The 12,194-nt window shown below is 47.1% G+C and overlaps 1 protein-coding gene across 5 annotated transcripts in view; it reads left to right on the top strand.

The window, feature by feature from the left end:
* Positions 1-12,194, top strand: part of LOC129382171 (uncharacterized) — a 431,723-nt gene that overhangs the window by 100,051 nt on the left and 319,478 nt on the right. The gene's annotated exons all lie outside the window — the stretch shown is intronic.

Consider the following 12,194-nt stretch of genomic DNA (forward strand, 5'->3'; position numbering starts at 1 on the left):
CAATACTGAAAGCTTTCATACGTGATACTGGAATGATCGTTGAACATACGCGCCGATAGGTACATTCTGCATTTTTGTTTAAAAAAGCGGAACCAATAACAGACTGTCGTGCCGAATGTTCAACAAGCTCCGATTATAAAAAAAAAAAAAGTTTTGCACAAGCTTATGCTGCCTCAAAAATGCTTCAGGTGCTAATGCCCATAACATGAACAACAGTCATGCTTGAACACATTGGAAACGTTTTATCGACAGCGCCGCAGCAACCTCGCGAAAACCGCATCAACTTAATGTGCTTCTATGCAAAAATGGTTCACTCACCCGTATTTTCTGTCTTGTTGTTTTCAGGAAACTTTCAGCATCAATCGGTCTTGAATGTTGAAAGTAAACAAAGCTGCCCATCGGCCGTTCCATCTGTGGCCTCCTTCGAATTCAATCCGGCTCGGTCACCATATACACACGGACAAAATCACCCATAATAACCGCGATTAACAACTGCAACGTGAACCACCAATGAAGCACTAGGAAACAAAGAGCAGCTGACAAATGCCGGCACAAATTTTCTTGGTTTTCAGCCATGCACCATGCTCTCAGCTGTTGGGGTGCGATTGTTGCCAGACCTCAAACACAGCTCCCGCTTGATCTATCAGCCGAATGTTCACAGTGGCAGCGTTACCGAGCTAAAGTTGTGCATTGCGCCATGAAGTCATTTGATTATGTAGACGAATTAACGGAAACATATATTTCTCTTAAATATTTGTAATTTTGATAAGCACACATTTAGGAATAGTCTCGATATCAGACGCTTTTCTCGGTCGGTGCACTTCACTCGAGTCAAGGGCGCTTTTTCAAGGCGTTCCTTGGCCGAGGAAAGGTGGAGTAGTGTTCATGAAACGCAACGGCGCCTTGAGTGAAGGAAGCCCCGTCGCCTCGACTTGGCTGAGTCGAGGAGAAGCGTTGAGTGAAGGCGTGTTTAAGAATACGGGGGTTTGTCTCGCCAGTGGTGTATACGCAATGTACACAATGTTCCTATACCTGCCAGAGCTTTATTTGAGTGTTACGTCGTCCACGAACAGTGTACCTACAGGCAAAGGCACTGTCGCCGCTGCCACAGATAACTTGCAAAGGCGATTTGCGGGTTATTTGCCTGGCGTGAAAGGAGTCCGATCAAGTCAACGCTTAGCCGGTAGACACGCAAGGCAATTCGACAACTGGATGTGTTTCTGCTGCTCAAAAGTGTATGTCTGCGTGTAACCAATCAGTGCGTCAATCTCGTGTAGCTTCATAATCTAATCATGTTAGCACCGTGATGACCAAACGTAAGGTGCGTGACTTATTAGCCTCAGTAATGCAAACGTCACGCAGAGATGTGCGCGATCAGCGCGGAGCATCTTAGCCATTCTCGTGATTTCGTCTTGAATCTCTGTGTGCAGTGAAAGTGGCCCTACGCCTTTAAGGCAAACTGGTTCCGCTGGCTGTAAAGCGCAAACATCACAGTGGAACCTATACTTGATTTCTAAAGAAAACGTTTGCAAAGACGAAAGATACACATAGTAATGGTTTCCATCAATGAGCACCTTACAAATGTTGGCCTTTCGTACTGCAATGCCAGTGTAAATTGGTTAATTGCTTCCCCCTCTTACGAAGTGTATTTGCAGCGCCTAATAAAAGCATGGACTGAAAAAGCTACGCACTCTCAGTAGTACCGCAATAACGCGTGTTACGTTTCTAGCACGACATATGACCGAACACACCCTGCGCACTCCATAGGCTTACACATTTGTTCGCGATAGCGCAATAAAGAAAGGAAGTCTTAACGGACACCGATAATAGCACCCGTGCATTAGCTTAGCCATGCACGATCTCTATATCTCGTGAATAAAGAAAAAAGCTCTGTTCGCACACTGTAACACCTTCAGCACTCTTAAAAGTGATCCCAGACATAAAACAAGACAACAGCAAAGTTCTTCAGTGACGCGCGGAGACACGAAACTTAGCCAAAACACGTCAAATCCCATGCGAATGCCTCGCCGCAGCAACTCCACGGCTAACTGTCCCGGTGGCGATTGCACCGAGGAAAAGAAGGAAAAAATAAAGAGAAAGCTGCGAAAAATACCACAGGTCCCTGTTGAATGAATTAGGAGACCTCCGGTCCTGCCCCCTTTCATGCTCCTCGCAGCAGCGGCAAGATAAAAGTGTGTCACTACCTTTAGTATCATGCAGTGGTTTAGCGCGCTCAAGGGTGACTCGATGTTAGCGCCGCGTGGCATCGAGGCGCCATAGGGCGCTCCTCCGTACATTCACCCGGCGGCGCATTTCCAATTGCTAGCAGGTACAGCGGGGCGTGACACTCGAGCAGACGCCGGACGTTTGCGCGCATGCGCGAGTAACAGCCGGTGCGAGAGAGGAACTGTGGGGACTTGCTCCTTGAATATACGACTCTGCCTTCGGCACTACGGAGGAGTTTATTAGCGCGTGTTGTACGCGTTTGTCCATAGGCGTGCCGGCAGAAGTCGCGGGGCGCAGCAGTGCTGAACTTAGCATCGCAAGTTGCCGGCTCGACGTAATTGTATTTATTCAATCGTGCTTTTTTACTAATTAAAACAACGTGTCATTATTTCTCATTATTGGCGGCGCCTCCAGGACACCAAAGTGGCAACGGGGACATCAGAGCTAGAAATGAACGAATGTAATCATTGGTGTGTTTTATCGACCTCCCAGAGAGGCGTCAAACGAAATAGCGATCCTTAACGTGTTCATCCTAGAGCGCGGTTCTGGCTCTTCAAATTTAATCTGCATGGGGGACTTCAATGTACCTAACGTTTCGTGGGCTTCATTATCGGTAACGGGTGATAACGTCCCTCTTTCTAGAGAGTTGCTTGAATTTTCACTATCCCTTGGATTGAAACAAATTGTATCTGATCCTACTAGAGAGTCCGCCATACTAGATTTGATTTTTCTGAATGCACCGCTCTTCACAAGTGGCTTTGAGTGTGAGATTACTGGCGGTATTTCCGATCACAAAACTGTTATTGCTACTATTAATCTTTCAGTTTTAAGGCACCACTATGAATATACCAGCTTTTATGATTATAATCATGCAGATGATACGTCCATACTTGATACATTAAGCATTTCATTCGACAGATTCTCCCGGTTATGCACTACCAGTGGTATCAATACTATAGTATCCCATTTTGAAGACATTGTTCATACTTGCATAGAGCGCTATGTGCCATTAACAAAAAAAAAAGAAAATCTCGACCTTCCTTGGATGACAAGGGAAATACTGCATTTGAAGCGTCGAGTAGCCAGAGCACGTCGGAAGCGCCACATGAATGCTGAAACAAATGACAAGTTTCGCTTTATGAAGGAAGAACTCCGCCAAAAATTGATGCAGCTAAGAACTTCTACTATCAGTTCGCTGTACCTAATTTAATTAAAAATAACTCACGAAAATCTTGGAGCTAGATTTCGTCTATGAAAAATACCACCCAGACATTTCTATTAGATGATTCCGAAATGAGTGATCCTGGAGCTATTGCTAAAGCATTCAGTGAATATTTTCAGTCTGTATGTACACAGGACAATGGCCTAATTCCTCCCTGCTCCACGACAACTAACATGTCCTGCGCAATTAACAATGTTGCAATATCTATTTATTAATTAATTTATTTATTTATTTATTTACATTACCCCTAAGGGCCCTCACACGAGGGTATTACATAGGGGGGGGGGGGGGCACAAACATGAAATATACACAAGAAATAAAACTACATCAAATAATCATACACACAAGGAACATAAAATAAATAGATATAAACAAGGGGTATATGCACTTAGTCATGAAAACACAAGAACATTTTACATAATATCTTAATATGTGCATATATCCATAAGTAATATCTAATCTGCTGCCACTAACCGTTTTCTTGCAACAAAGTTTGGAAAGATGGTAAGTTAACTCCAGTAGCTATGCGTGATGGTAGGTTATTCCATTCTATTATTGTGCGAGGAATAAATGATATTGCGTAGAGCGATGAGCGGCACATTATGCGTTTTACTTTGTTAGCGTGGTCACGGCGCGGAAAAACTGCAGGGGGTGGTGAAAAGAAGTCATCGTGAAGCGTGCAATGGTGATAAAGTTTATGAAATAAGGTTAGGCGAGCAAACTGGCGTCGACGTGATAGTGATTCCAACTCGGCCTATCTAAGCAAGGAGTCCTGAACCTTATTTTAAATCTTGACACCAAAAAAGGCTGCAGTCCAGACAATGTCAACAATGTGTTCCCTCATCGTTATGCGCTTTGGACCACATCAATACCTTACATTAATTTTTGATAAATCAGTGTCTACTTGTACAGTTCCTTGTTCATGCAAACGGGCCACCTTCATTCCATTGTTCAAATCTGGGCAGAAACAATCTCTTCTAACTCCTTGAACACATAATTTATAAACACATTATCACTTTTCTCGAGTCTAATAACATTTTATGCAGCGCTCAGCATGGATTTCGTAGTGGGTTTAGCACAGTGACTCAATTAACTGAATTTACACAAGACATCAGTTTTGCTCTTGATTTAGGTCATCAAGTAGAGGCGCTCTTCATTGATTTCTCTAAGGCATATTTGATACTGTAACACACCCTAAACTATTACGTAAACTAAGCCTTATCCTTAATAACCCACTTCTTGCTTACTGGATCCGTAGTTTTCTTTATGATCGTTCACAGTATGTTTCTTTTAATTCATTCAACTCTCCTGACGCATGAGTATCTTCCGGAGTACCCCAAGGTTTTATTTTAGGGCCATTGCTTTTTTTTTCTGTATACTAACGACATTAGAAACTCTGTATCAGTAAAAATTCGGTTTACGCTGACGACTGCATTCTCTACAATGTCATTTTTACACCTAACGATCATAACACTCTGAATCAATACTTTATAAGTTTTTGTGAATGGAGCGAACTCTGGCAAATGAACATTAATTTTAAAAAAAAGCAGTAGCCATGTCCGTTCACAAGGATGCTAGTTGCTCATATTTCAAGTACTTCTATAAATACACTTTTCTGCAGCGCGCATATGAATATAAGTATTTAGGCCTCCCTTTCACTCCACGGTTATCCTGGTCAGAACATATTCTAACTTGCCACAAAGTACTAAAAAAACTTGGTTACCTTGTTACCCGAACCCTACGTGCTGCCCCCAAAGAAAATAAAATCATTACATACAAAACACTTGTAACACCTATTCTTGAATATGCGGCTACCATATGGACCCCTTACGAAATTTCAGACACCCACAAAATTGAATCTGTTCAGAAAAAGGCGGTTCATTTCATATACCACCGCTATAACATAATGTTTTCACCGTCTCGGTTTAACCCCTCTTTCCCACCGTCGTCACATGAATTCTCTGAAACTTCTACACTATTTTACTCTCCACATTATGCTTCCCCTAACACATATCTGACCCATGCAAAGCCCCTAATCACGAGAAACAGCAATGACCTAAACTTATCGGTCTTTTTCGCTCACACCAACACTTTTAAATAGTTTTTTTTCCTAGGACTATTGAACTCTGGAATGACCTGCCTGGTTCCATCCGTTGTTTACCACATAGACAATTTGCGGATGCCATTGAGTGCTATTGGCGGATTCACCAATGTGCGCTAAGTGCAAGTGTGAAGATACCATCAGTCACCTTCTGTGCCACTGTTCTCGCTTCGATAATCAACGTGAGACTCTCCAGTGTGCCTTAAATAGACTGGATGACAGGCCATTTACGGAAGCGAAGATCTTGGGAGCCTGGCCTCACGGTTCATTAGCCCAGAAAGCAGTTCGAGCGCTTTTTCACTACCTGTGGGCAACAGACCTGAGTGCCCGACTATAGACATCCTACACCTAAGTTCGCTCTCTCTCTCTTTCACTCCCCATTCCCCTCCCCACGTGTAGGGCAGCAAACTGGACTCAGTCTGGTTAACTTCCCTGCCTTTCCTTCTTCCCTTCTCTCTCTCTCTCTCTCTATTGAGTGCTCCCCTTAGCCAAGCTACTTACACATGCTTCTTTTGCATGGTGATTTGTATTTACCACATTTTGTATTCACCCACTCCTGCAATAGCCCTTCTGGACTGCAGTATCTGTAAATAAATAAATAAATACATGACATAAAAGAACCAGGACTGGTCCGTGAGTGGGGCTCGCCGAGGCCCGCGCGTGCCAGTGGAGTACAACATCGGCTGTCCGCTGTCGCGGACAGCCAATGTTTCATGCGAACACCCCCTGGCACGCTTCGGCGTCTGCGGCCCCAACCCACGGACCACCCTGCTTCCAGTTTTGATCCCCCCGCTACCGCTTGGGTGCCCTGGAGGTCGTGCGCCACCTGCTTGTTAGGGTTGGCGTCTGACACCATGTGGCCGCAGGAATTTCGCCCGACCTTCTACCAGGATTCGTCGAAATGAGGGTTGACTTCTCCTGCGAGGTTATCAACGTCAGGCACCTTGCGCACAAAGGGCCTTCTACCAGGATTCGTCGAAATGAGGGTTGACTTCTCTTTTCCTTGCTCGGTAATGCAGGAGGAGGGGCCCTCTCTCTGTGCCTGTCACGTGAAATCGACGGAAGCAAGATCCCGCCCACACTTGTAGAGAGCCTATTTAAGGGGCTCCGAAATGTACTTTTATACACTTCATGCTTTTCTTATTTTCTTTCAATTACCTTTGAATAAGCCGTGCAAGTTTCGCACTAGCAAATCGTCTCGCCCTTGCTTGGTCGCCATGGTCTACCGGATGCCTGCAGCCCGCCGACAACGCCACGCTACCCAATAAGTAATGTCGGTCGAGCTTCGACAGGCAGGTGCCGCTACTTCTCGGTAGCAGTACGGTACGCTACCCTGAAGTACGCAACTGACTGGCAGCGATTGGGATACGGAAACCTGGAGACCCCAACTTGGACGACAACTACGAGATCGTAGCCTCTTCGTCCTGGCGACAACGTTCGGAAGGAAGGTGTCTGGATCATGACTGCATATGGTGAGTGCACGGCTTTTCTTCACTGAGATATCACTTGGCTTTTACGTATTTTTTGGAAAGTACATAGCAGTGATTTTTCTTTAAACCGTTGACGGAAGTTTGAGTACGTCAAGGTTGTATAGAGTGAAGGTTTAGCAGCACTAAGGGCAGCCATGAACTTGAAGGCACTAAAGAAGCCGGAATCGTTGAGCTTGGCCAAAGAGTTGGGCCTCCAAATTGCCGAATCAAAGAGAAAGCCGGAGATCATTGAGGCGATCGAAGCGACCGGGGCAGACGACGAGGAACTGACGGAATACCTAGAGAGCATTAAAGAGAAAGAAGAAGAGCGTAAGCGCCTAGAGGAAAAAGAGGAGCGCGAGCGGGCTGCACGTGAGGCCAAAGAAGAGCGTAAGCGCCTAGAGGAAAAAGAAGAACATAAGCAAAAGCACGAGAAAGAGGTAGCGGCCTTGAAAAAACAGATACAATATTTTCAGCAGTTAAAGGAACAAAGACAACGCCTGTCTGAAAATTCTGTAGATAGTACAGAGCAAAAGAATGAGAATGTATCTAGCAGACTTTCGCCAAAAGCCGACGAGAAAAGTATTGCCTGTGAGACTAGCGGCCCATTCATACGCGAATGGAAAGGGCTAGCTGCGAACGATGCCTTAGTGGCAACAGAGGTCTTTAAAGGCCAGAGTGCGAGCGACGAGGTGCTGTGCCAACAGAGGACTGTAGAGACAGCTAGGCCAGCTGCGAACAAATTGGCACAGTTACCGCGCGTGTGCGTCGCATCTCATGGTAGCGAGGTCGTTAGCGAAGTACAGCATACTGCGGACTTGACAGACGCGAGCACCCATGTCGAGTCAGATCTGCGTACCGAAGTGAGGTGCCAGCTGGACGATGCAGTTGAGAGTAGTTCTCGGGATGGCGAGCTCCGTAGTTCACGAGAGAACAACTGCATTGTTCAGGGATCGGTGCGGCTCTCCGCCAGTCTAGGTAGCCTAGAGATGGATGATTTAATTAGGAATCATTCAGACTGTGCACGTGAGGCAGCGCTCGAGACCGACGGGCTGTGTGTCGACGCACAGCGTGAGCTGGGCAATGCAGTAGAGGGCAGTTCACAAGAGTGCAAGTTGCATAACTCGACTAAAGCCTGCTGCATTGTGCCAGAGTCGGTTGAGCTGTCCGCCAGTCGAGGCAAAGATAGAGTCGATTTAAATGATAATCACTCAGACTGTGCGGGCAAGAGACCGATCCGGGCCGATGAGATGTATAACGGCCAGCACGAGGCGCCAGAAGGCGACATGAAGGAGAATTCAAAGAGAAAGCGCCGCAGAAAGAAGCGCCGTAAGGATCGGAATGCGGTGGCTAAAGTAGCGAAGCCAAAGACGGCGACAGGCGCGAAGAGGCAGGGTGCGGCGAAAAGAAAGGTGCGGTCGTCACGGACGATGTTGACGCATCAAACACGTTCGAGCTACCGGTCAAAAGGGGACCGAGAAGCATGTTCTGCACGGACGCGGACAAAGGGCACGGGGCAGTTAAATTCCTCGTCGTTCCGTCGTTGTTTTCGAAGCTCAGCGTGCAGTACGAAGAAGCGCAAGGTGGCAAGACGAGACCAGGTGGGGAGTAGCGACGCGGTCAATCGAGGTCATGATGAAAGCGGGGCGCCAGGACGGAAATTGGCAGGGGACTCTAACGTCTTGGGGCAGCTGACAGTGAGTCAGCCCTTTTGTTCCTCCGTAGCCAGAGTAGCTTTCGGACCGCGACCCCCTCGAGTACGGCTCAAAGTATGAGTCAGTCAAAAAGGTTTGAAACGGGCGACCAAGGGAGCTTCCGTAGAAATGAAGTATTGTTTTTTTTTATTTTGAGCATCGGAAAGCTTTCGCGATTTGAGACTAGGATTTCTTTCAATGTGTCAGGTTTGAGCTTTGTTTGTGTTTTCGTTTGAGAAGCTCCAAGATTTGAAATGTGCATTTTAGGTAAAAGTTTGGTCTCGCGAGGTGTTCATTAATAAGTAAATAGGCTTTCCTTTTTGTTTGTGTAAGTAACCTGAGTGTCAAGGTTATCGTTGAGAGGCCTATCGTAACGCGCGTGTGTATTAGTTAACCTTCTTTATGTGTTTTTTATTTTCTAAGGCTAAGCGCGTAAGTTTTCAGTGAGTGCATGATTTGCACCGAGAAGCGTTCTTAGTTCCATTAGCGCGTGTCCTGTGTGGACGGAAGGAAGCAGAATTATGACTGGGTTGCTCGTGTGGGTTGAGGGCAGCCGTATTCTGACTTCTTTAGTGAGCGTGCGTAGAACGAGTTATTAGCAGACGCATTTTTTAAGGGTTCTGCGGAGTGCGTAAGTTACGCAAGTTTAGTTGCTCGTTTAAGCTACGTGTCCTGTAGGGACTAAAGGAAGAAACGTGAGTAGGCGTAATGAAAAGTTTGCCTACGACGCAAGTACGCGTTCTGAATAGTGACCACAAGGCTAGCGCGCTTGTGATTACGTACTTGTGACGATGGCCAGACTGTTCAGTGGCACCAATACGTGCGATAAGTACGCCATTGCGATAGGTTGGAAACATGCTGATCGTGTAGTTAGGGCGGTGCAGAAGCTAGCTTGCTATATCGCTGGTTCAAGATTCACCATACAGACTGATCACTGTCCCCTCACATGGCTGCAGTCCATGTCTACGAAAAACGGTCGTCTTTTGCGCTGGAGCCTGGCTCTTCAACAGTACACCTTCGATATTCGCGCCAAGAAGGTTAAGCTTAACGGCAATGCCGACGGTTTAAGTCGTTGCCCCTAGAGTATCGAAAGCCTCATGCTCATCCGGGTTTCCGTGGCATTTTTTTCGTTCATTCATATGTTTTTCCGAAGTGAAGCCGATTGTTAGCTGATTTTAATAACCACGTCCTAACGCTTTCAAGAAATGGCTGTTTTTAGTGTTGAGGGGGGGAGGACGCGCGTAGGGAATGGGAACGGTGTAGCGGGTTTTCTTTTTTTTTAAAAAAGCCGGGTGTGTCTCGGGGGAGGGTGGCCTTGTGCTCGCTGCTTTGTGGTTGTGGGTCCGGCACTGTTCTGGGGTGATTGCTTGCCCACGCAGGAGACGAAAAGTTGCGAGACCTGCTTGCAAGACCAATTTCACCGGACCGGACCAGGGAAGAAAAGTCACCAGAGCGCCACGAGGACGGATGACCACTCCCAGGAATCTACCTACTACGAACTGAGGGTTCGTGACCTCTACGGGGAATTCTGATACCGAAACGCCGATCCCTCGTACAGCGGCTGCTGGCCCCTACACGTCGGTATCTTCCTCCCCCGCCGGAGATGCTGTTAGGGTTGGCGTCTGACACCATGCGGCGACAGGAATTTCGCCCGACCTTCTACCAGGATTCGTCGAAATGAGGGTTGACTTCTCCTGCGAGGGTCAACGTCAGGCACCTTGCGCACAAAGGGCCTTATACCAGGATTCGTCGAAATGAGGGTTGACTTCTCCTTTCCTTGCTCGGTAATGCAGGAGGAGGGGCCCTCTCTCTGTGCCTGTCACGTGACATGGACGGAAGCAAGATCCCGCCCACACTTGTAGAGAGCCCATTTAAGGGGCTCCGAAATCTACTTTTATACACTTCGTGCTTTTCTTATTTTCTTTCAACTACCTTTGAATAAACCGTGCAAGTTTCGCACTAGCAAATCGTCTCGCCCTTGCTTGGTCGCCGTGGTCTACCGGATGCCTGCAGCCCGCCGACAACGCCACGCTACCCAATAAGTAATGTCGGTCGAGCTTCGACAGGCAGGCGCCGCTACTTCTCGGCAGCAGTACGGTACGCTACCCTGGAGTACGCAACACTGCTTTAATATAACCTCTGGTGCTCTCCTGGGGCGTCCGTTTGCCGGTTACATGTGCCCTGCTGGAGCATTGCCTGTGAAAATGCAATCTATCGTCGCGACTAAAAAAGCGACCCGCGACTTATACAACACCAGTCAGAACCTTGCCCCTTCAGACACAGCGATCACCAAATGGGGTGTCCGTGCCCACTGCCTCAGCGCGGGCAGCCAGCGGCAGAGCGTAAAAAAACTGGACTGCACTCCCCAGTGCCAGCATGCCTAAGGGACAAACGCATACAACACGCGTTAAGAAACCTCCTCCGTTGTGCCTAAGCACACTCACATATTCAAGGAGGAAAGGCCCCCAGATTTTCTCTCTCACACCCGCTCTTACTCGTGCCTGCGCAGAAACGTTGAGCGCCGTCAAAATGCTACGCCCCGCTGTACCTACTAACAATTGTAGAAACGCCGCGCGGAGCGCGATTTTTTTCTCCACCTCCAGGCACCTTCCTGCTTCGGCGCTCGGTTCCCTCGCGGCGACAAACAAAAAGCTTAATCCATTCAGCCAAATTTATCTGCGCCTTCTGCACCTATTAATGGTGGACTGTACCCTAGGCCTTCGATTCCCCGAGGTGCAGCGTTGGACCCTGCACATCCGATTGAACGAGATGCAAGGCAAAGGAAGGTGCTGCCGCGGTGCAGTGCACCCTTGAACACTGCAGTGAGTGGGTGCAGCCCGGAACACCTGATTTATTTATTTATTTATTTATTTATTTATTTAAAATACTCTCAACGCCTGATCGCGTTACAGAGAGGAGTGGCGAACCATTATATAATGTTCGATATAGCAGTCTGAAAGGATGAATGAACCGGATTGCTGGCGACCGAGGCGGGGAGGTGATTCCATTCGGACGCTGTTTTGGGCAGAAAAGAATTGAAGGAAAGGTTTGTGCGGCATCTTGGTACTGGTACCTTGACGTTGTGGTCGATTCGCGATGAAATATGAGGGGGTGATATAAAATGGTCATTTTTCAATTCTGGGTTAGTATAGTACATTTTATGAAAGAGTGATAACTGGGCGAGTTTCTTTCTTGATGATAGGTCTGGCAGATGAAGGCTAGTTTTGATGGCGGATACACTGTCACTGCGGGAATAATTGGATACAATGAAATGTGCAGAGCGGTACTGAATGGCTTCAAGCAAATATGTTAGCTGTGCTGTAGATGGATCCCAAATTGATGAAGCATACTCTAGTTTAGACCTTACTAATGTTTTATATAATGTAAGTTTTAGGGAAGCGGGCGCTGGAGCAAAATTGCGGCGTAAGAATCCTAGTGTTCGATTGGCAGAGTTTGTCACGTATTCAATCTGAGTTTACCAT

The sequence above is a fragment of the Dermacentor andersoni genome, chromosome 3 (assembly GCF_023375885.2).
Source record: "Dermacentor andersoni chromosome 3, qqDerAnde1_hic_scaffold, whole genome shotgun sequence".
NCBI lineage: Eukaryota > Metazoa > Arthropoda > Arachnida > Ixodida > Ixodidae > Dermacentor > Dermacentor andersoni.